The sequence below is a fragment of the Bactrocera tryoni genome, unplaced genomic scaffold, assembly GCF_016617805.1.
Source record: "Bactrocera tryoni isolate S06 unplaced genomic scaffold, CSIRO_BtryS06_freeze2 scaffold_242, whole genome shotgun sequence".
In the NCBI taxonomy this organism is placed as follows: domain Eukaryota; kingdom Metazoa; phylum Arthropoda; class Insecta; order Diptera; family Tephritidae; genus Bactrocera; species Bactrocera tryoni.
This window is the reverse complement of record NW_024395969.1, coordinates 79,000-102,853: the sequence shown is the minus strand read 5'-3', so window position 1 is coordinate 102,853 and position 23,854 is coordinate 79,000. Positions and strand designations below refer to the sequence as shown.

The 23,854-nt window shown below is 35.7% G+C and overlaps 1 long non-coding RNA gene and 1 pseudogene across 1 annotated transcript; one reads left to right on the top strand and one right to left on the bottom strand.

The window, feature by feature from the left end:
• Positions 1-14,721: 14,721 nt before the first annotated feature.
• LOC120780226 lies at positions 14,722-16,629 on the bottom strand (annotated as a pseudogene).
• A 5,041-nt stretch (positions 16,630-21,670) lies between these two features.
• Positions 21,671-22,841, top strand: LOC120780227. Its single transcript, XR_005705841.1, has 3 exons — positions 21,671-22,095; positions 22,155-22,563; positions 22,624-22,841. It is a non-coding gene; the product is annotated as an uncharacterized LOC120780227 (long non-coding RNA).
• Positions 22,842-23,854: the final 1,013 nt, after the last annotated feature.

Genomic DNA, 23,854 nt, shown 5'->3' with positions numbered 1-23,854 from the left:
TTGGTAATCTTTCATTGGGGGACTTTTTACGTGGCGGGTCCCAAACCCATCGCACAACCCTATGTAGGGGATGTTTCGCCTTCTCACTTTAGCTCGCCTTCGAACGGATATTCTTAGGCTACCCAGAGAATACTTGGTCAAAGACCGGAAGTTGTGAGCTGCTTGAGCCATGTGTAAAAGAATCGTTTCTGGGCACTCCCAAGTGAATGGCGATCAGAGAACTTTCCTCACTTGCGTGAACTTCTACACCTGACTCCACCCTCCTTAAAAAGTTGCTTTTTGGAATTATCCAATTTTCCGACTTTTCCTCATGAAAAATATAAGGTATTGGTATTTCTAAACCTTCCCGATCCACAGCGAACAACCTCTGAAAATTTCATCAATATTTTTGCAGCCGTTCTCTTAGCGTTACTGACAAACAAACATTCATTCGTTTCTATGGGAAAAAGAAAAGGGCTGTTTTTAGGGGTTTTCCGGCAATTATTCGAATTTTCGATGTCGTAAAAACCATCTTTGAACCTCAACGAACCTTTTGAAAAAAGAATTGGCAAGATTGCTCCAGGCGTTGTTGAGTTATGCGGTTAGCAACAAATTTTCCGATTTATTTTTTCATATAAGAAGATAGCTGTATTTTTATTCGGTTTTTCGCGCAACCGTAACTCCGTCACTTGGTGATTTAATAAAAAGAAAGGGCGGAGGTAGGTGCGGGCAATCGTTCTGGTTCATGGATGAAACGAAAAGAAGGAAGATTCCGTTCGTTTTTGTTTCTTTTGATGGTTTGGTATAATGACGCATTCTCCTGTACAGGGTTCTTTCTAGATTATTTTCCTCCAATGTCTTTTATGAAGACCTTTGAGATAGTCTTTCTTCCATCCATTTCTGAATTCATGATGGAGAATCTCGATTCTTTTCCATCGGTTTATTAAATTGAGTGAGTCTCCTTCTGTCTCAGCTATGACGAGAAGTGGAACTCCTTTGAGAAAATGACCAAGTGTAAGAGCTGTGAAATCGGATCCGACAAAGTGTGCTATTGCTGCGAGAAAAGCCGCAGTTGTCAGATCTGAACAAAGCTCGACGTGTACTGCTTTTGTCGTAAAATATACAAAGACAGCCGCATATTCTTTCGTAAGGCTGAGCCCACATCGGATTAGTCAAAAAGGTCTTTGACTAATAAAACACAAAAACATCTTGTGCTCTAACCCACACCAAGCGAAGCACAATGCGACATTTTGTCTTTTTGTCTCGCTTGGTGTGCATTGAAATAAAACGAAAAAAGAAGAAAGCGAGTCAGTTTTTGCAAAGATGTCGTCGGTTTTGTAATTATATATTCGGCTCCTGGCCTCTATCAAAAACACTAATTTCTCCGCGTCAATGTTCATTTTAACAACTTGTATGCCGAATAAAAGCACAAAGAAAATGCGTAATTTTGACTATGCAAACCAATGGTTCAGCTATAAGCAACGAAACGTGTTTTTCTGTCCCATTTGGTGTGGGTTGCGCCGTAGCTCAGCATGTATGTATCAACAACAAAGACGATTTTGTCGCATTTGGTGTGCGTTGGCTGTATGAAAATACATAAGAAGTTCGACAACAGCTCTTCAAACAAGTCAAAGCACGAACATGCGTTTTCGTTTCGTCTAGTTCGGTGTGTGATGTCACATATGAAGCTATGGGCAGTTGCGTATAAGACAAGAAAAACTGTTTTGAATAACCCGGTGTGGGTTCAGCCTAAATGAGGAACACATCGAGGCTTTTGTCTGGAAAAGTCCAGTAAAATCTACCACAGTAATGGTAAAAGGTAGAGCAGAATTGCATCGTTCAGGTGGTAAAGCTGCCATTATCTGCGTAGACATTTTGTGTTTGTAGATACATAGTACACCCAACTCTTTTTTTACACGGTTTATTTGTACACGGATTTGAAGTTACACGGTTGATTTTTTTTTTTTTTGTAAAAAAGTCGACTGCGCAACACCTTTCGGAAAGTACTCTATTACCGGCTGAAAGTCACCATTGGATAATTTGATGAATATCTCCAGGGATGTTACCGGCTTTAGTCCAGTTCATCGCAAACAATTGCGCTTGTTATCAAGTTACGACGAATAATTATTTAGCTATGTAAATATTTTTTCTTTATTTCTATTCAAATTTTCTGTTCTTAACTCTGGATTAACAGATTTCTTTTGTTTTTTGGTAGCTCTACCAATTTTTCACCTGTTTGAATTATGTATTTTAAGTTTTAATGCTCAATAAAGTACAATTTGTATGCATATATGAAATATTATAGTTTTCAACATTTTTTACACGGTTTTTCGAAGTAAATATAGTTCGTTATTTCATCTTACACGGTTTTCAGATGACATGGAACGTATCCCCCATTTTACTATAGGAAACGCCTCTTTTTTTACACGGATTTCTAAGAAACGTATCTACCGTGTAAAAAAAGAGTTGGGTGTAGATTGTTTACACATGAAAACCACCTTTTTGATTTGTGGCTTTAGTCGCGTTTTATATTACTCTTGTCGGACCATTTGTTGCATCAAGCGACGCTCACCATGCAGTGTAAGCTGATGGAGGTATATTTGAAATAAATAAGTGAAACGGGGTTTCTCCGGAATAATGATTGGATGTCGTTCAATGTAACTAAGGCACTAGGTTGTCAATCTACCATTTGCCCGTATTAATCCCTTAGCGTCAAAAAATGGGTTTAGGACGAGACGAGAGCTTTCCCTTTCGTCTTTCGAGCAACTTTTATTTTTCTCGACTGAAATGGCGAGTTTGGGTATATGTGATACGACTGACCTTGGTATGTTGCAAGTCGGAATGCGTTAGTTGTGTATACGGATCAATTGGTATTCCTTAAATTTTTTGTTTAAGCCTTTGTATAAATTTAAACATGTAAGCGATTACTCTTAATGTTCTCGGGAGTGTTGCAAATCGGTATAGCATTAGGTAAATTTTGCATTTTCCGACTTTCAGGAGATATTACATTCCGGGCGGGAGACTTTGGTCAAATTTGTTGTGTTTCTGTTAGTTTTGATGAGGTGAAATTGTTTGCAATCTCTTGACCCAAGATTCGCTGGCAGGCTTAGTGTCTTCAAGGGTGCAACTTTGCCTTATGCTACCAAACGATGTGAATATAAGTATTTTGTTATCATACTGAGTGCGTAATGAAAATAGAATAGGAAGCAGATGACTGGAGATTATTTATTGACAGTTCAAAACTCAGCTTGAAGGCGGTTTTACTGTTTTTACAATGCTTTGCGGTGTTCAAAGCGGCTATATAAAATATATGTGCTTTTTGTGCGATTGGGACATACGATTTTCCGGTGACCAATATGCATGCCACGGATGGAAACTCAGAGAGCACAGCAGGTTACAAACGGCCAATATTATTCGTGAGCCTCTAGTGCCGAAGGAAAAGATATTGCTGCCTCCACTGCTTATTAAACTTGGAATTGTTAAGAATTTTATCAAAACTGTCGACAAAAGAGATGAAGTTTTCTTGTTTTTGAAACTAATTTACCCGAGACTCAGCGAAAGTAAAATTAAAGAAAGTAAGTTGTAATATCACATTCATTTCCCATGGTTTTCCATTTTAACAAATTAATTTTTTCCAATCAGGCGTACTAAATGGTCCAGATATACGAAAGCTGATTAAAAGTGACGCATTCAACAATATTTTGATTGGCGCTGAATTGAATGCATGGCAGGCAATCAAAGAAGTAATAGAAGGCTTGTTGGGAAAGCATCGTTCTAACAACTACGATGTTTCTGTCGCAAGGATGTTAGGAGCATTCTCGGAAATTGGTGTCCACATATCCTTGAAAATCCATTATTTACATCATTATCTGGACTACTTCAGCTAACAATTGGCTACAGAATCTGATGAACAAGGTGAACGCTATCATCAAGTTGCTATGCCATTTGAAATGAGGTAATACTGATTTTTTATTTTTTCAAACTCATTTTAATAAAACAAAAACTTACAGATATAGAGGCAAAAAGCCGCCGAGTGCAATAATTGTGGAAATTTACTAGTAGAGTAAGCTTGTGTGGCTAGACAGGGATGATCTTGATGATAAAGAATTTTCAGGAGATGCAGAAGGGCCAACAGTGGAGTCACACATTGACATTATGTGTGGTTCAGAAACTGATGAAAGCGATGAATGCGATGCCACTAGACCCGAACAACCAGCCATCGAAAAAGTCTATGCAATATTTATTAAAATAAAATTTATTAATATAAATAAAATAAATAAATAAAATAAAAATAAAACTATAAAAATTATGTAAACATTTTTACTTTATTTTTTTAGTAGTTTATGGCCAGAAGTCTGGAGTTATTGGGGAAAATTTATAGAAAAAAGGCTATAAATGACACGTTTTTGAATAAAAACAAATAGAAATTGTAATTCTTAATTTTTCTAAATTTGTTTCATCAAAATCGGACAAGTGGTTCACGAGTTATGTTAAACTACGTTTTTGCCAAAATGTTACAACTAAGCGAAAAAACATCAAGATAAGGAAAAAATTTAAAAGGTCATAAAAAAAAACTGACACATACGAACGCCAAACGCTTTGAGGGTTTTACTATACTGACCTAGTATCATCACCCTGACTTGGAATTTCTCACCCCCCCCGACAAAAATCCTATAAATGTTCCACAGTGTTTTGTGCCTTAGATCAGCATCTATTAATGCTCTTCTTCTTTTTCTTTATTGGCGTAGACACCGCTTACGTGATTATAGCCGAGTTATCAACAGCGCGCTAGTCGTTTCTTCTTTTCGCTACGCGTCGCCGAATGGAAGGTCCTTCTCCACTTGGTCCTTCCAACGGAGTGGAATACTTTCAGAGCTGAAGTGTTTTCGTCCATCCGAACAACATGACCTAGCCAGCGTAGCCGCTGTCTTTTAATTCGAACTACATATGTCAATGTCGTCATATATCTCATACAGCTCATCTTTCCATCGAATGCGATATTCGCCGTGGCCAACGCGCAAAGGACCATAAATCTTTCGCAGAACTTTTCTCTCGAAAACTCGCAACGTCGACTCATCACTAGTTGTCATCGTCCAAGCCTCTGGACCATATAACAGGACTAGAATTATGAGTGACATATAGAGTTTGGCTTTTGTTCGTCGAGAGAGGACTTTACTTCCCAATTGCCTACTCAGTCCGAAGTAGCACCTGTTGGCAAGAGCAATCTTGCGTTGGATTTCCAGGCTGACGTTGTTGGTGGTGTTAATGCTGGTTCCTAAATAGACGAAATTTTCTACAACTTCAAAGTTGTGACTGTCAACAGTGACGTGAGAGCCAAGTCGCGAGGGCGACGACTCTTTGTTTAATGACAGGAGATATTTCGTCTTTCCTTCGTTCACCACCAGACCCACTTGCTTTGCTTTCTTATCCAGTCTGGAAAAAGCAGAACTAACGGCGCGGGTGTTGAGGCAGACGATAACAATATCATCGGCATACGCCAGCAGCTGTACACTCTTATAAAAGATGGTACCTGCTCGATTAAGTTCTGCAGCTCGAATTATTTTCTCCAGCAGCAGAATGAAAAAGTCGCATGATAGGGAGTCGCCTTGTCTGAAACCTCGTTTGGTATCGAACGGCTCGGAGAGGTCCTTCCTGATCCTGACGGAGCTTTTGGTGTTGCCCAACGTCAGTTTACACATCCGTATTAGTTTGGCGGGGATACCAAATTCAGACATCGCGGCATAAAGGCAGCTCCTTTTCGTGCTGTCGAAAGCAGCTTTGAATCACGGGTCTTTTCCAAGATTTGGCGCATGATGAATATCTGGTCGGTTGTTGATTTGCCAGGTCTAAAGCCACACTGATAAGGTATAATCAATTTTTTGACGGTGGGCTTCAATCATTCACACAATACGCTGGATAGAACCTTATATGCGATGTTGATGTTTTTCTTGACATTCGAAAAATCGATTAATTTACGAGAAAACTAGATTTTCCAGTAGAATCGGAATCGAGTTTCCCATCCCTACTGGCAGCCATCGCGCGCAATAGCCACCACAAAAAAAATGTTTTTTTTTCCATGTAATTTATATGGAAAACAGAAAATTTGAAATAGGCACCTCTTAATATTAATATTAAGAGCTCATCTTTTGAGTGACTTTCTTTTTCACATTTTCGGAATTTTTAAGCCTGTTTTCCAGTTGAAAAAAAGGATGACACACCCTAATGTATATGCTATAATTATGTAACATATAATGATTTGCTAATAGTTTATAAATATATGAAAGCGCCGAAAAATAGTAATAAGGAATATATGTATATGTTTATATATTTATGTATACGTGTAAATATTAAACTACAAGTATACAGTACATAAAAATGTATGCGATAAAATAATTACTGTAAGTGTGAGGAGAGAATAGAGGAAATGAAACGAGCAAAAAAGGTATTTACATAAGTATGTATTGGATGTTTACCGCCACTTTGGTACCTACATACATAAATGTAATGCTTTTTATCTTTTGCAACCACTTGCTACAGAGTATTATAGTTTCGTTCAACTAACGGTTGTACGTACCACGTAAAACTAAACGAGATAGATATAGGGTTATATGTTTGTACGAGTGTATTTATAAATGACTAGCTGTGCCGCGACTTCGTCCGCGTGGAATAGTGATTTTGGGCTTCGTCTTTATCTTCGTCCGCGTCAATTTCTGTTATCAAAGAACTTCTGCGTAAATTATATTGTTTGTTTTATTTTCTGGTGGCAGAAGAACATATTGATTTTCTCCGCAACCTGATCTTGACAACGCGACATATAATTGGCCATGTGAAAAGCAGTCTTAGCGTAAATCGATCCCCACGTGTTTAAATGTTTGCCCCTGCGATTTATTAATTGTAACGGCGAAGGATAGCTTAAGGGGAAATTTAATTCTTTTCAAATTAAAAGGTATATCATTTGGGATCATCGGGATGCAAGGTATAAGTACTGTTTGACCAACTGCTGGACCAGTCAAAACGATTGCAACGATCAAGTTATTGCGAAGAAATTTGACTTGAAGTTGGGTCCCGTTGCATAAATTAGGTGGTTTCAGATTTCTAAGTAAAATTATTGGGGCGCCTATTTTTAGCTTAAGGGAATGTGGAGGAAGGCCACTTGGGTTCAAAGAATTTAGAGACTCCTAGAATGAGCTGTGCGTCCACTTGCTAATAAAGTTGCAGCGATACCTGACGACGCTGCTGCTAAGGCTAGCTGTCCCTGAGGCCTTACTTTTGCTAATATAAAATTAGTAATGAAGGTCTTGCCGGTCCCACCGGAAGAATCCAAAAAAAAATTATTTCTTCATTGAAACGAACACTTTGCAGAACACCATTATACGCTGTCACCTGGTCATTAAATAATCTTGATTCATTTTGAATAATATACTCATTTAATTCATTTAACGAGTCCAAAAGCGAATAATTTCTTTTTGATGCAGGAAGCCCAAAATCAGTTAGGGATTTGTCGCAAATCTCATGAATTTTATCTTCAATCATGATTAGTCCATCATTGTATACATCATCATTATATGCTAATGTCATATCCTGATTCTCATTACGCAGTCTGTTTAATATATCTTCACATAAAGCATTACGAAATTTATTCCATAAATTGGTTGGCAAAATATAAGGATGATGGTAAATAATTTTGTAGCTGACTCGGATATGACAGCATCGGAAATGGTTTTTGTCAATGTTCATCTCCCTCCAGTAAACCTAATTCCTTGCAAGCGCCTTGATAAGTTTGGAAAATAACACCATTCACGGTCCTTAGATGTTCAAATGACACTGGACCGCGAACATATTGCAGTAACATCCTTAAATAAAACCATTCAGTTTGAGTTGGATGAATGTTGTAAACACGGCCTAAAGTTGTGTCTTTTTTACACCGGGATATCCTTCAACATCTTGCCCACGTTTTCTTCTAGAAAATGAATTCCTTTGCCACACGTAATACTGAGGAACTTCGTGATATAAAAGGGTTTTTGCAAAATCGTCGCTTCTGCAAAGATCAAAGAACTCTGTAAGTGTCGTTGATGAAGGATTGTTAACACGATCTTGGAGATTTTCATTATTATAAAAATAAACTCTTTGTCCATTTTCCAAATGAACTGCTAAATGAACTACTGCCGGAAAACGTTCATGAATAGAAAATTGGAAAATTCTCCAGAACGCTTTCGAGGAACTTATATAGCGACCATTTAGGTATCTTTCTACTTCATCGTTATTCATTTGTAACGAAAATTTGGCTTGATCAGAACCTTTATGAATATACTTACAGATGTACTTAATAGCTTTGACCGATTGACAAAATTCTACGTTAATGTGTGCATTGAAAATTCGTGATAGCACTGGATTATAGGGAACCACCCAACGATTATCCACGCTCATTTCTGTACCTTTAACACGAATTACTGCTGTGTTTCCACCATTATCTGGAGACCTGCGTCTGTAGGTTGGGTAACCGTCATCTCCGGTTTGTGTTTCCGAAATAAAATGTTTAGGGTACTTTTTAGAACAAACGTTTTCTTTCATACATGGTGACACAGGATTATGAAATCCGCAAGGACCATGTATCATATTTTTTATGACAATATTATGAAGAATTGGATCTTGTTGTTTGTCAGGTATTTCAGCCGATATTATTGCATCTATAGAAACTGGTTGTACTTTGTTAGCCAGCCACAATAAAATGTGGGCGTGAGGTAAACCTCTTTTTTGCCATTCCACGCTGTAAGCAAAGGCTTTCAATGGTCCAAAAATATTCTTCTTCGTTAGTAGGTCTATCATTTTCTTGAGTTTTAAATGAAATACTCTAGAAACCAAATCATGTCTGTCGTAAGAATGTTGATTAGGTAATAACTCAATTTTTATTTCCGGCCATTTTGAGTTACATGTAAATGTAATGAAGAGATCAAGCATCTTGACTTTTTTCATTCATGATTCTGAGGGATCCTGTAAATAACGACGGCAATATAACGTGCTGGCCAATATTATATGCGTTTATATTCCCATCATTCACGACGGCATCTCTTAAATGAATGTATCTTTCTGCTCTCATTTTTTTGACTTCTTTTGATGAAGTCAAGCCTCTCTGAAATCATTTTTGCCGCCATATCAACACAATATTGGTAGAATAATCCTTTGAAATAATGTATGCTGTTAAAGTCATTTATTCTCACCATGAGTCTAAATGCATAAAACTGCATACATGATACTGTTTTAGATCTAGCTGTAGTATCCAGCTGTGGAATATTAATACAGTATCCGTCGATTCCAAAGGGAAATAGTAAGGGATATTGAAGCGGGTCATAAGATCAATGAGTTTCAGAAACTAGTTGAAGTCGACCATCTCTCTCAGTCAACACAATATCTCGGGGACCTTTGTCTTCGTTGATTAAAAGAGCAGCTACCTCATCTACTACCGGCGCATTATACCGACCTCGATGCTCGTTGGGCGATTTTAGATCAGCATGAATAATAAGTTTTAAATCATTGGGCGTTCTATTTTCAAGATTGTACTTAAAACTTTTAATATACGTATTATGATCGTGAAGATATGTTTGGAGAACGTCGATAAGATCGATTTGCAAGCTAGGGTTTAAATTTGAGCGCAAAGATATCTGATCTGCATGGGAAACAAAATATATTTGCAAAACTTCGCGTTGTGCCCTTTCAGCTGGAAGTAAGTCACCGATCAAATGATAAACTTGCCCTTGGACTTTAAAAGTGGGCATAAAGTTTCCCTCACGAATTTCTTTGGCACCAAATGAAGTCATCTGAAATAGTGTATTATATTGTCTTAAGTGATTTAAGGAATGCTTTGATGATGGATGTGAGCCTGATATCAGTTCTTGTAAAACTGATGGAGGTTGCGGAATTATAGGTATATTTACTTTGCCCCCACTACAACACAGTCCAGGAGCTTCCGAGGCCCATTTTTTTGCTTGGCATAAGTTGCAAATCTTATCCATTCTACCAATATCAATATCATTTAACTCAGTATAGTCAATGGTGCAATCATAAATAAACGCAGCATTCAATAAATTACTGCACTCAACTCGTTGCCTGCGAGTTCTATTCCTTGCTGATCGGGCATTTTGCTGTGCTAATGGATGGGATCGTTCAGCGCTTGATTCTCGATTGCGGCCAGCCAACGTTCGGGAATTCTTTGAGGCCAAACGTTGATAACGTTCAGCGCTTGATTCCCGATCACGGCTAACCAAAGTTCGGGAATTCTGTGAGGCCAAACGTTGAGATCGTTAAGCGCTTGATTCCCGTTGTCGGTTCGCCAAAGTTCGGAAATTTTGTGAGGCTGGACGCTGCGAACGTTCAACGCTCGATTCCCTAGCACGGTTTTGTTCACTGATTGCTCATTGAGTACCCAACCTATGCATATTCTCATCCTCAGTTTCATTGCTGCGCAAAACTCGCAGTCGCTTTGCAGTAGCAGTCTGCCGAGAAAGCTGAGTTCTTTTTCTAGGCATTATAGTGACAAAGAAAGAACGTACAAAATGAATAATAAGAATGTAGAAAAAAGAAATGTAAGATTAATAATTATTTTTACCTGCACTTTGTATTTACGTAAATTGAATATTATGTCAAAAGAATTACCATAAAACGGAAATAAGGTAAACTAACCTATTTATTTAATTAAAAATCTACATGAAAACAAAAAAAGTATTAATTACTATGAAACTATTAGAAACAAAATAATGTACTAAAACAAAAAAATATCTACTATATAGAAAACAACTACAAAATGAAAATGTGTTTAAAAAGTATGATAATATATCGCAAAAACAAATAAACGCTGCGTTCGACCGTTCAGTACGGAGCCGACCGCGCGAGTGATAGCGGAAACAGTGGAGAACGTAGAACGTAGGCCCGACTGAAGCAGAGAACTTAAAAGTATAGAGAAGGTGCAGGTTCGACTGCGAACATTTGATAGATTCAGATCAAGGAATTCGCCGCATTTTTTAACATTGTAGGTCGGAATTCGCTTCGCAATTTTAACATTTTTTACAATTCTCTCACATATTCTAACCGAGAATATGAAGAGACAGAAATATTTGTATTTACGGCATATGATGACATGGCATATATGCCGAAGCAGAGAATAGGAAGAGACAGAAATACACTCTCAACGAAGAATTTCGTTTTGCTTTTCGTTTATATTTTATTTCATCTTGAAAGTGTAAACACAATGGCTACGACAGACTGCAGCAGCACGACAGTGAACTGAAAACGTCGTTATTCATCTTACTATATGTACATTTTGAGAAGCAACAACAACACAATGGCCGGCATGTACACAAAACAACGCAGTTGTCCATTTTGCATGTACACAATTTCGTTGTGGCCATACTAATACCTTTTCACTTCAATGAAATTTTAATATTTTGTTCAAAGTGAAATTTTTTATGCAAAAAATAAGTAAATAGGTAAATATTTTTGCTTTAAATTATCACTTGTTATTACAAATGATATAATAGAAAGCTATAATATAGCTATTTTATGCTTTTTATTTGTAAAATAGCATCAAGTTTGTTAGAGCTGTGAATAGTTTTACATTTTACATATTAGTGGCATCACCACTCTACCTCCTCTTTCTATCTTCCATTCTACTGTCAACTCTACTGTCGTCCTACTGTCGTTGGCAAAAATAGGAGCAAATTGAAGTTAGCAAGAACGACAACTGTCGGCCTGCAGTCGTGTAGTCGTGCAGCTGTCAAAATAACACTGCCCATAAGAACGTGTGTATTTTAATATTTGACAGATGTAGTTTGCAGTCTGTCGTAGCCATTGTGTTTACACTTTGAACAGCGAAAAATGTGTACAAAACACACCTCTCACACAGAGAACATAAACAAATTTTTTATGTTTTTGTCTCACATGCACAAGAATATGAAGAGACATAAATATACTATGTATGCATGCTCCTTATGATGCTCCCAACAACAGCATTGTGATATTTTCATGCTTCAATTTTTCTTTCAACTAGTGAATCGCAATGTATGTAAATATGTATGCTTTTGCGTTTTGCTGTCGTCAATTCAATATTGACATGTAAACATAATTATGATATGAGTATATTTTGTATGAATGCATGCATAGTAATATTTATAGTCAATTTGGACTTGCATATTTAATAATTTTCTTTGATTTTTACATAATATATTATTTTAATAAATATTTTTGTATTATATTAATTAATAGAAATTAAATTTATCACAACAATATATACATATGTATGTATATATGCATGTATGTACATCTTCTATCATATTAATCTTATGTCTCTGCACATGCTCATATCATAATCTTATTATGTATGTATACGCATGTGCGCATTCAGAAATTCAAATCATGATTTTATCACTTATCAATATAATGTATTACATGCGCGCGCATTGATCTGCATGTTCATACATTCATATATACTTATATGTACATATATTTGTATACATTGCCGAACAAATAATGCACAAGCATACAAACATACATATGCGTACACATGTGAATATGTCGCCAAAAAAAAAATTGAAGCATTGTTCTACAAAAACAACAATTGCTCCAATAGCAGAAGCATCACAAGTCAATATGGTCAATTCGGCTGGAATTGGCGAAGCCCAAATGTAGTAAATTTTACAACAAAAATGATTTCATTCATAAACGCAGGCGCATATGCCACAAGCGACCTCCCTTCATTCATAAAAACAGACGCCGTAACATCTCCCCGAGCATGCCTTTGCCAACAAGCGCCTTTTCGCGAGGATGGCAAAAGCTAAAAATCATAAATTGAACAACTTTCTGATGCTTCTTCACAGAAAGAAGTGACAAAAGTGGCAACATAGCCGTTATCGATTTACAATATTTGTCTAAAATATTTTTCCGTGACTCGCAAAAATCTGCGTCGATATGTATGCACGCACATACATCTTCATACATATTTACGCTGGTTTGTAGGCGGAACCGTACAGCGGCAAGGGAAGCGGTGACAATTGGCGGCCATTCGTTTATTTTTTTCGGCACAGCTTGGATTTTCTATCATCACACAAGTGCTGAACACAATGAGCGCGACAGACTGCAAGCGACATTTGTCAAATATTAGAATACACACGTTCTCAGGGACACATTTATTGAGGCAGCTTCACAACTATATAACTGTGTCCATAAGAACGTGTGTATTCGCGCTCAATGTGGTCAGCACTTGACTCTTTGACAAAACGCCAGTTTCGGCCATTGGTTGACCGTGACAACAGAGATGCGAAAGATGCCTGCGACACTTGCTATTATGATGTATGTACATATGTATGTGGCTCGCATTTGCTTTCGTAAACATACAGACAAATGTGCCAAAGAAATGATATACATATGTATGTATGTATATGCCATAGAAATTCTATTGGTACAAATATGGAAATGATAACGAAATAATGCGAATATGCATATTTCATGAAGGTCATTAATTTTTTTTGAAGAAATGAAAGGAATGAATGGAAGTGTTCATATGAGCACATTTAAGTTCATTTTATAATAGACGAAATTAATATAATTTTTGAAATAATAATTTATTTAAAATTATTTTTTATTTAATTTTATCACATAAAATTTTTACAATTTTTCGGAAAACAATGGTTCCTATAATACAAAGTAATCACCCATATGTGACAGTGGTTCATATAATACAATATAAGCATGCATATGTCACTCAGAGAATGTTTTTTTACAATCTCTGTGTGACTGTATATTTTGTATATTTTTCTACAAAGCAATTCTCTTTATTTATTCTCAGTCATTTTACATATATATCTGCCACTGCACGTGCTCAATTCTGCTAAATAGCCAGAGCACGGCGAATTCCTTCATCTGATTCTATCAGCTCTGTTAGCCGCGCAATCGAACCATCATACAGATTTCGATTTGCACCTTCTCTATACTTTTAAGTTCTCTGGCACGACAGTGAACTGAAAACGTCGTTGTTCATCTTACTACATGTACATTTTAAGAAGCAACAATAACACAATGGCCGGCATGTACACAAAACAACGCAGTTGTCCATTTTGTATGTACACAATTTCGTTGTGGTCATGCTAATTCCTTTCACTTCAATGAAATTTTAATATTTTGTTCAAAGTGAAATTTTTTATACAAAAAATAAGTAAATAGGTTAATATTTTTGCTTTAAATTATCAATTGTTATTACAAATGATATAATAGAGCTATTTTATGCTTTTATATGTAAAATAACTTCAAATTTGTTAGAGCTGTGAATAATTTTACATTTTACATATTAGTGGCATCACCACTCTACCTCATCTCTCTATCTTCCATTCTACTGTCAACTCTACTGTCGTCGTACTGTATTTGGCAAATATAGGAGGATATTGAAGTTAGCGAGAACGACAACTGTCGGCCTGCAGTCGTGTAGTCGTGCAGCTGTCAAATTAACACTGCCCATAAACACGTGTGTATTTTAATATTTGACAGATGTAGTTTGCAGTCTGTCGCTCTCTATGTGTTCAGCGCTTCAGCTGATACGACCTATCTTACGGGGCAAACTACTCTTACTTATAGCCCTGACAGACGGCAGCGTTAAACCGGATTAACTGCATTTTTCGGGATTAATTCAGGAGTTACCACAGCTAACTCCGTTGCTGAATCCAAACAAAACTCTCAAAATTTTAGGGTATTTGTGGGATTTTCGTTGGCAACATTGTTAATAATTGACAGCTGTATTCTATTGTGAATGAAAAATAAGAACAGTGATAGCTGTTTTACGTTTAAATGTAAACAAGGTTATTTTGAAAGGCGACGATTAAAGATAAAAAGTAAGTAATTTTAGTATTTTGCATTGCCTTCTAAACGAAAATTATTATCTTTGTTTTAATTTCAGATGGCTGGCCGAAAAAAGCGTTCAGGGTGGACTTTAAAGGATGAGTTGGATCTGCTGGAAAAGTGGGAGGCACGTTCCCACGACCTCCGGCGTGCAAAGCGAAATGCTCATATGTATATACAATTTCGCAGGAAATGGCACAAAAATACACCGCCGAGGAAATTCACTGCAAAGTGAAAAACATGACAAAGAAATACAAGTGAGGTTTTTCAATAATTACATTTCTTCTTTTAACACATTAATAACTCTACTTTCACAAAGGAGAAAACCAAAATTGGCCCTTCTGGTGGTAGTCTCTCGCCTGGGAGACATTATAATGCTGTGCATCGCATAGTAGAGTGTACTGCCGTTAATTCGACTTTGTACATAGAGACATATTCCGAGGTGAGCTAATTTATTTTATTTCATTTTCATTTTAGTTCATTTTTTTTTAGAATTCAACATTAACCCAATTGTTGCCGCCGTCCGACCCATCATTATCACCTCGGTTGCCATCGCCATCATGTCCGTTGCCATCACAATCATGTCCGATGCCATCACCATCATGTCCGATGCCATCATCATCACCTTCATCTGCAACAAGAAAACGTAATTTTAGCGCCGAGTTGTTAAAGGTTTTAAATAAACAAACTGACGTATTGGAAAGGGTAGCGGATGAAACAAAGCACGTTTCAGAGGAAGTAATTCGGACAGTTCGACAGCACAATAATTTGTCTGAAAGATTTTTAACCCTTATGGAGAAAATCGCAGAGAAACTTTAAGTTTAAAATAATTTTATCGTTTTTTTCTAGTTTGAAATATTTTGTTATCCCAAAAAAAAAAAAAATAAAATAATTTTATCGTTTTTTCTAGTCCTAAACCATTATTTAATGAAATTTTTTGATATTTTCTAGTCTTAAAACATTATATAATGTAGCAAAAAAATGAATTTAAATAAAAAATGATCTCTTTAAAAAACGGATGTTTGTAATTATGTGTACAAATATTTGTTTTCTGCTACTCAATACATCTATACTCACGAAAACTCAGAGCTATTGCATTTCTAATATCCGATGCTGTTACATCATTTTCCCCAGCTCTTGTAGTGTGATGTGGTTGAATTTCTGTAATTATTTCTGCAGCATCTTAGATCCACGAAGAAGGAATTTCATCATTTTCAATTTTTAGGAAATTGTGGAAAATACAGCATGCATGTATAATAACGTTAACGTCTTTTGGAGCTACCGGTAAACCTCTGCCAATTTTTCTAAATCGGGCTTTTAGTTGACCGAAAGCATTCTCTATAACTCTGCGACATTTGGATAAACGATAGTTAAATGTTTTTTCTAACACTGGTTGATTTGGTGAATATGGAAAAGGCTTCATCATGTAACGCGACAATCGAAAGGCTGAATCGCCAATAAGTAATACGGGGATGTTAACATCTCCAATCAATTTGATGCCCTGAGCAAAAATGTCAGCGGTTTCATGAAATTTCTTTAAGGAACTACCTTCAAAAATGTAAGAGTCGTTATTTCTTCCAGTTGACCCAACATGTATATATGTAAATTTTGATCTATAAAATAGTGAAAGGATTTATATAAATATTTCCAATAAGTATATGAAATTTACCTATAGTCGCAACTTGCCAGCAGAACAACCGAATACTACCCCTTATAATTGTAATAATCGATCGCATCGTCCTTTTTCGGTTGAACCTCAATGTGGCAAAACATTGCGGAAAACCAAGGTGTGCAAAGCCTTGTACATTTCGTTCTACTTCTTCTGTGCTTGGGGGATAGGAATTGATGCAGTCCGATAAATTTGTGCACACAGCTTTGCAAAAATCCACAACTATTTCCCCAACTGTGGTGCGTCCTACGCCAAATAAACTTGCTACAGTTCTGTATTCCGCTGAAGAACCTAACGCATACAACGCAATAGCCACTCTTTTCTGAAGTGGAATACAAAGTCGCATGTTGTTGTTGAACTTTCCGATTGCCTTAATCTTTTCACATACTTTGTGAAAAGCTTCTTTATTTATTTACACGAATGTTTTCTTTACATCGGATGTCATCCATCTTTTTGACATCGTACTCCCAAAAAGTGCCATTGCGGTCCTTTTATTAATAACATATATAAATGAGGGGTATAAAATATTAATATTCAATATACAATATATTAAACTTACAAATTTCCAGGCGCTTCTTTCCCTTATTTCTGAAGACGCCACTTTGGTACTAGTTTCCAGTATAGCTTTTGTCAATTCATTCATCAATTTAATCTTTTGAAGCGGTTTTAATAGTAATGTATTTATACTTTTGTTTAACAAATTGTGGTTTTGCACCATCTGTGCGGCTAACAATCGCAATGCTTGTCTTCTATCCATTTTTGTTTTAGCAAATTAAAAATGTTATTAATATGCCAATCAGATGTTCGCTAACTCGCATCGCTGGTGTCTGTCACCTATAAATTTGGATCTGAATAAGTGCGCAGTTAATCAGGGTTAACGCTGTCGTCTGTCAAGGCTATAAGTGTCAAATCTATTGCTATTGCCATTGCCAAATCTGTATGTGGGCATTTGCTATCATAATATAATCATTTGCGCAAAGGCGTAGGGTAGGTAGGTTCGAGCGGATGTAGCGCATGCTTTGAGCTCTTGAAAAATTTATTTTATCACATTACGAAATGCCGTCGGGTAGGTAGCTGATGTAGCGCACGTTTTGAGCTCTTGAACTCCTTAAATCTTTTATGTGGAAAACAAAAAAAGGATAAAGATCCTTTTTTTACAAATGTATTTCTGGGAAAAATAAGAATTCATATTTTTGGACTACTATATAATAATTGTGGCATAAATTTTATATACCAATTAAAATAATAAATTTAAAATGAGAAATGATATTTTGATTTATGCTTGTATAAGTTTATTAAATTTAAGACTTCGCTCATTCCCAACCCGATTTGCATAACTATTCTGTAAATTAACAATATTAAACTAAATATAAATTTTTTGGAAAAATGTTATTTTGAAAATGTACTTTATTTTCATAATATAACACAACACAACCGTCTTAATACTCGCTCTTCTAAATTTCATATTACCGAAATGAAAATGCCGTCGGCATATGCGTAAATGGGATATGTTGCTTTTCGAAATTTTCATAAACCGCTTCGCAGCGCAAGAAACGGAAGCCCTCAAAGATAAATAATTTCCCCCGTTTTTTACACATTTACCACTGTTTCTTTGCTCCTATTGGTCGCAGCGTGATGCTAAATAGCCTATAGCCTTCATCGATAAATGGACTATCCCACACAAAAAGCATTATTCAATTCGAACCAGTAGTTTCGGAGATTAGCGCGTTCAAACAAACAAACAAACAAACTCTTCAGCTTCACAATATTAGTGTAGATGTATGTACATACATTAGGGTGATTCAAAAAAAATTTTTTTTTTTCAATTGGTACCCGCAAAAATAGGTTCCTAGACACCTCTAAGAAAGCCTCTCCAAATATGAGTTTTTAATTCTAACGGGAAGGTCCTCCGCCTAACGGTTTTCTATTTTTTCTTATTATCAGATAGAAAAATTTATATCTCGCTTCCAACTACTTGAAAAAATTTCTTGTTAATTAGGTTTTGTAGGAAATTGAATGCTCTAAAATATGGTCTCTTATGATTTTTTCGTACACCCAACCGTTTAAAAGATATTAACGGTTGAAATTTGACTATTTTTGGAAAAATTCTTTATTTATTATTAATTTTATAACGCAATGAAAAAAAATTATTATGAATAATGAAACACATAGTTTTGTAGGAAATTTACTGCTCTATAAAAATCGTCTATTAAGATATTTCGATTAAGTTAAGCGTTTACGGGATATTCATCGTCAAACATCAATGCATATTAAAGTGGATCAAAAAAAAAAATTTTTTTTTTCGTTTGATACTCTGAAAAATAGGTTCCTAGACACCTCTAAGAAAGCCTCTCCAAAAACCTTATTCATAATGATTTTTTTCATTGAGTTATAAAATTCATAAGAAATAAAAAATTTTCCCAAAAATAATCAAACTTCAACCGTTAATATCTTTTAAACGGTTGGGTTTACGAAAAATCATAATTGACCTTTTTTGTAGAGCATTCAATTTCCTACAAAATCCAAGGAGCAAGATATTTTTTCAGGTAGTTGGAAGCGAGATATAAATTTTTCAATCTGATAATAAGAAAAAATAGAAAACCGTTAGGCGGAGGACCTTCCCGTTACAATTAAAAACTCATATTTGGAGAGGCTTTCTTAGAGGTGTCTAGGAACCTATTTTTGCGAGTACCAATTGAAAAAAAAAAAATTTTGAATCACCCTAATGTACATACATTTATTTGTATAAACTTCCGAACAAATAATGCACAAGCATGCATACATACATATGCGTACACATGTGAATATGTCACCAACAAAAAATTGAAGCATTGTTCTACAAAAACAACAATTGCTCAAATAGCAGAAGCATTAAAAGTGGCAGCCGAATTGGCGAAGCCCAAATGTAGTAAATGTTACAACAAAAACGATTTCATTCATAAACGCAGGCGCAAATTCTAAAAGCGAAGTCGCTTCATTCATAAAAACAGACGCCGTAACATCTCCCCGAGCATGCCTTCGCCTACAAGCGTCTTTTCGCGACGATGGCAACTTTCTGATGCTTCTTCACAGAAAGAAGTCAGAAAAGTGGCAACAACGGAGTTGTGGATTTATAATATTTGTCCATTCTAAAATATTTTTCCGTGACTCGCAAAAATCTGCGTCGATATGTATGCAAGCTCATACATATGCATACATATTTACGCTAGTTTGTGGGTGAAGCTGTTACAGCGGCAAGGGAAGCGGTCAATAGGCGGCCATTCGTTTATTTTTTTCGGCACAGTTTGGATTTCTATCATCACACAAGTGCTGAACCAATGAGCGCGATAGATATTAGAATTCACACGTTCTTAGGGACACAGGTATTGAGGCAGCTGCACAACTACATAACTGTGTCCCTAAGAACGTGTGTATTTTTATATTTGACATATGTCGCTAGCAGTCTGTCGTGCTACATGTGTTCAGCACTTGACTCTTTGATAAAACGCGAGTTTCGGCCATTGGTTGACCGTGACAACGTAAATGCGAAAGAAGCAAGAATGATAGAGAAAGAGATTACGCAATGCGCATGTTTGCTTTCAATCAGCTGTTCTTGCTGACGTCACGGTTGACTTATTATTCGCCCGCGCTATTGAAAGTGAATTCGAATTCTGTTTTCAAGTGTTATATTAATTGTTAAATTCTATATTTTTAAAATGCGCTGTGCAGTGTTCGGTTGTAATAATAAAAATGGTAATAATAGTGCTACGAGGTGGAGATTTTTTCATTTCCCTAAGGATAATTAAAACAATGGATTCATTTTTGTCGTCGGACGAACAAAATTAACGTTAAAAATGCGTGCGTTTGTGAAGTGCACTTTGCGCCGGAAGCTTTCGAAAGAAATTTGCAGTTTGAAATGGGTAATTATAGCATTTTGATAACAATAATTTTACTTATATAACCCAACACTCTTGCAGGTTTGAGTTCGCGGAATCCAACGAAGTTTCTACCCAGCGCTTTTCCCACGTTAACCACTGCTCCTGCAGAGGCTAATGAACGGCAGAAGAGGATGAAGTCTCGTTCCAAAAAAGAGATGTTGACAACAATCTTGAAGAATACCGACAAACTAAGTTTTTGCATACTAACCACTGTTTTTTATCCTAATTATACTACTAATAATAACTAACAATTTATTCCATTTATTGATACGCATGTACATATGTATGTTTATTATATTTTTGCAGGTAATATTTTTCAACGTGTGTCAATTGATCTGAATTCCACTGACCCAATCGAAAAAAATGATGACTTGGAGATTCTCAACAACGACGGACTTGAGAATTTGGCAGAGTACATCTGCCACAAACTTGGTAAAGACAACCCTGAAATTTGTGCCAATTCCGAAAATTGTTCGTCCCATACTTGGGTAGATCACCTTTCTGAAGGAGGACTCTCAAAACCAACAGATATGTTGATGGAGCATATGAGAGCCTTGCAAGCAATATTTGACGACGTCTATGGTAATGAATTGCATATATGTACAAATTAAGTCCAGAAACACATAGATTTAAGTGATTTTGTAAATTGTAGCTCGAAAATAAAAAAATTATATTTCAGAGCTAGAATGTATTTTAGGATTCGTTCCTTAAATAAAAACATAGTTGAACATATGTTTAGTAAAAAAAAATTAAATAAAACAATAAATTGGTACTTGGTTACAAAATATTCAATCTTTTTATGTACATAAATGTATATGGTTGAAACAAACACAGCAAAGAGACAAAATTAAATAATACAATGAAAATTCAATTAAATGAATATGTAGGTAAATGTTCACTATAAAATATTCACTTATATTGATATCTTTTATTAATATTCACTTATATTGATGTTAAATTTGATGATATTCATGATTTTGTATGCCTGCAATACAAAATTGCTTCTTATTGCAAAGAAAAACAACCAACTGAAAATCAGCTGATTGTACGTTGGTCAACCGTGACGTAGATGCGCAGAACGAACAAAATTTGAACTCGTCATTGCGCAATCTTTGTCTCTATCATTCTTGCGAAAATAGCGTGCGACATTTGTTATTATAAATGTATGTACATATGTATATTGCTCGCATTTGCTTTCGTAAACATACAGACAAATGTGCCAAAGAAAGAATATATGAACATATGCATGTGTCGTGGAGCGTGAGGTTTTTTTCGTTACGGAATTTCTGGATTCGGTCTCCGCGCTCAAGGCCCGCGATAGAAGCTATGCAATAGCTTAAAAATTAAAAATATCAGTTTTTCATCACATGTCAGTCTTTTACATTTAGCGCTCCTTTTGCATAGCTCACTAACTTCCACATGATTATTGATAAATGACATGTCATTTACTTATGTGTTTCCAAATAAAAAATTTCAATACCGCAAAAGGTACCATTATAAAGTGTTGTTAAATATGCACAACACTTTAAAATTTTAAGTGGTAATGTTTTCGAGTGTATAATAGGTACCAAAAAAGCCATTGCAGCAGACGAAATATCCGTTTTGTTTGAGATGCTAAGTTTGTTAGAAATATTTCATGAAGCAACAGAAATGGTAAAAACTATAATAAATGTTTAAGATTTACAAACTAATTTATATAATTTAAAATACAGGTTTCTGGAAATAATTAAGTACGTGAAAATAATTTTAATGTTTCATTAACATCATCGGAAGCCACAATTTTGTGCCCAGATTTGCTTTGTGGAATAACAAAAGTATTATCTACATTTGAATCGAGAACACCATCGCGGATGGGTACATTACTCGACCCACGTTTCAAAAAATAAGGTTTCGAATCTGAGACTAATACACAAAAGTCTGTTAGTTGCTTAAAGCAGGAAGTGCCATCTTTACGTGAGAAAGCAATTCACGGCGCAGACTACACCAGTTCATCTTTGCTTGATGTCATAGACATGCGCGTGACGGAAAAAGTAAAAAACTCACGTTCAGATAAAGTAATAATGCTGAGGCAATATTATGAAAGACATTAAGACCAGTGAAGATCCACTTCTTTTTTTGAAGGTATTATATAATTATAATTAAAAGGTAAACATTCTAAGATCTGAGCAATTATACTTTCAGTTTGCAGGCGATGAATTAAATGCAATAAAAGATTGTATGCCTAAATACTTGTGTAATGCAAAAACATCTATGAAATCAGAGCGCATTTTTAGCAAGTGTGGAATGCTGATGACAGACCGGCAAACTCGCTTAAAATCAGAAAATGTTAATATGCTAATTTTCTGTTATGGAAACTTTGGATTATTCAAAAATAAATAATAATTATTATCATAACAATATTTTTTTGTCCTTAGTATGCGTATTAACTTAAATTTTAATTTCATTGATTTCCTTTGTACGAAGAAGAACTTTTACCATCGATGGTAAGTATACTATCGCTTACTATCGATGGTTGCAACTATCCATGGTTTGCGAACTCTACTCCCATATAATGGTTTTGTCAAAAACTATTAAAAGTGCGATAAATTTATAGCCATATGCAACGGAGGCATTCAGTTTTATATTCAGAATGGCACAACAGAACTTTTTGATGGCCGGGGGTGAAATCACCTCATAAATTTACAGATAAGATAACCTTAAACCAGTGGTCGGCATTTCTTAGCAAAATTGTGCAAACAAGCACAACCAGTGAAAAACGTTACTGCCTTCCTTCCTTTTCCTTCCTCATCGGCAAAATGTGTGAACAGTGACAAACGTGGTAAAAACGCCGAAATCAGTTGTTCTCTTTTGTTTACATTTCATTTGTTTGACATTTCATACAATTCTAAAAATTGTGTCAGCAGCAATATGGAAGTGGACAATAGTGGTGAAATGTTTTTAAATTTGTGCGAATTGTACTCTTTATATAGTTTATATAAACAGTATAAAAACAAAAAACGAAAGAGAAGGTATAAAATTCGCCAAATCAATAAAAACTGAGGCGTTTGCGGTTACCAGATAAAAACTTTTCTGGTAATGAAAAACAGCGAACCAGAACAACTTTTTTTGCATACAAGGATGCCGGCGGACGTCTATAATTTGCATCTGAATTTGGTATGGAAATCCTTGAAGAAGCCATGGCAGCGGATTGGACCCGAGGAAAGGCTCTCGTTGGTATTACTGTAAGTTGTGTTTTGCAAATTAATATACGTATACATGTATAAGCTATATAATGAGCTATAAGGTATGAGCTATAAGTTAGGAGAGTCAACAGTACGCGAAATCATATTAGAGACGTGTGAAGTAATCTGGCAGCTACTTTCCCCAATTTATGTAAGCGAGCCAACAGTCTCAATACAAGGACATTGCAAAA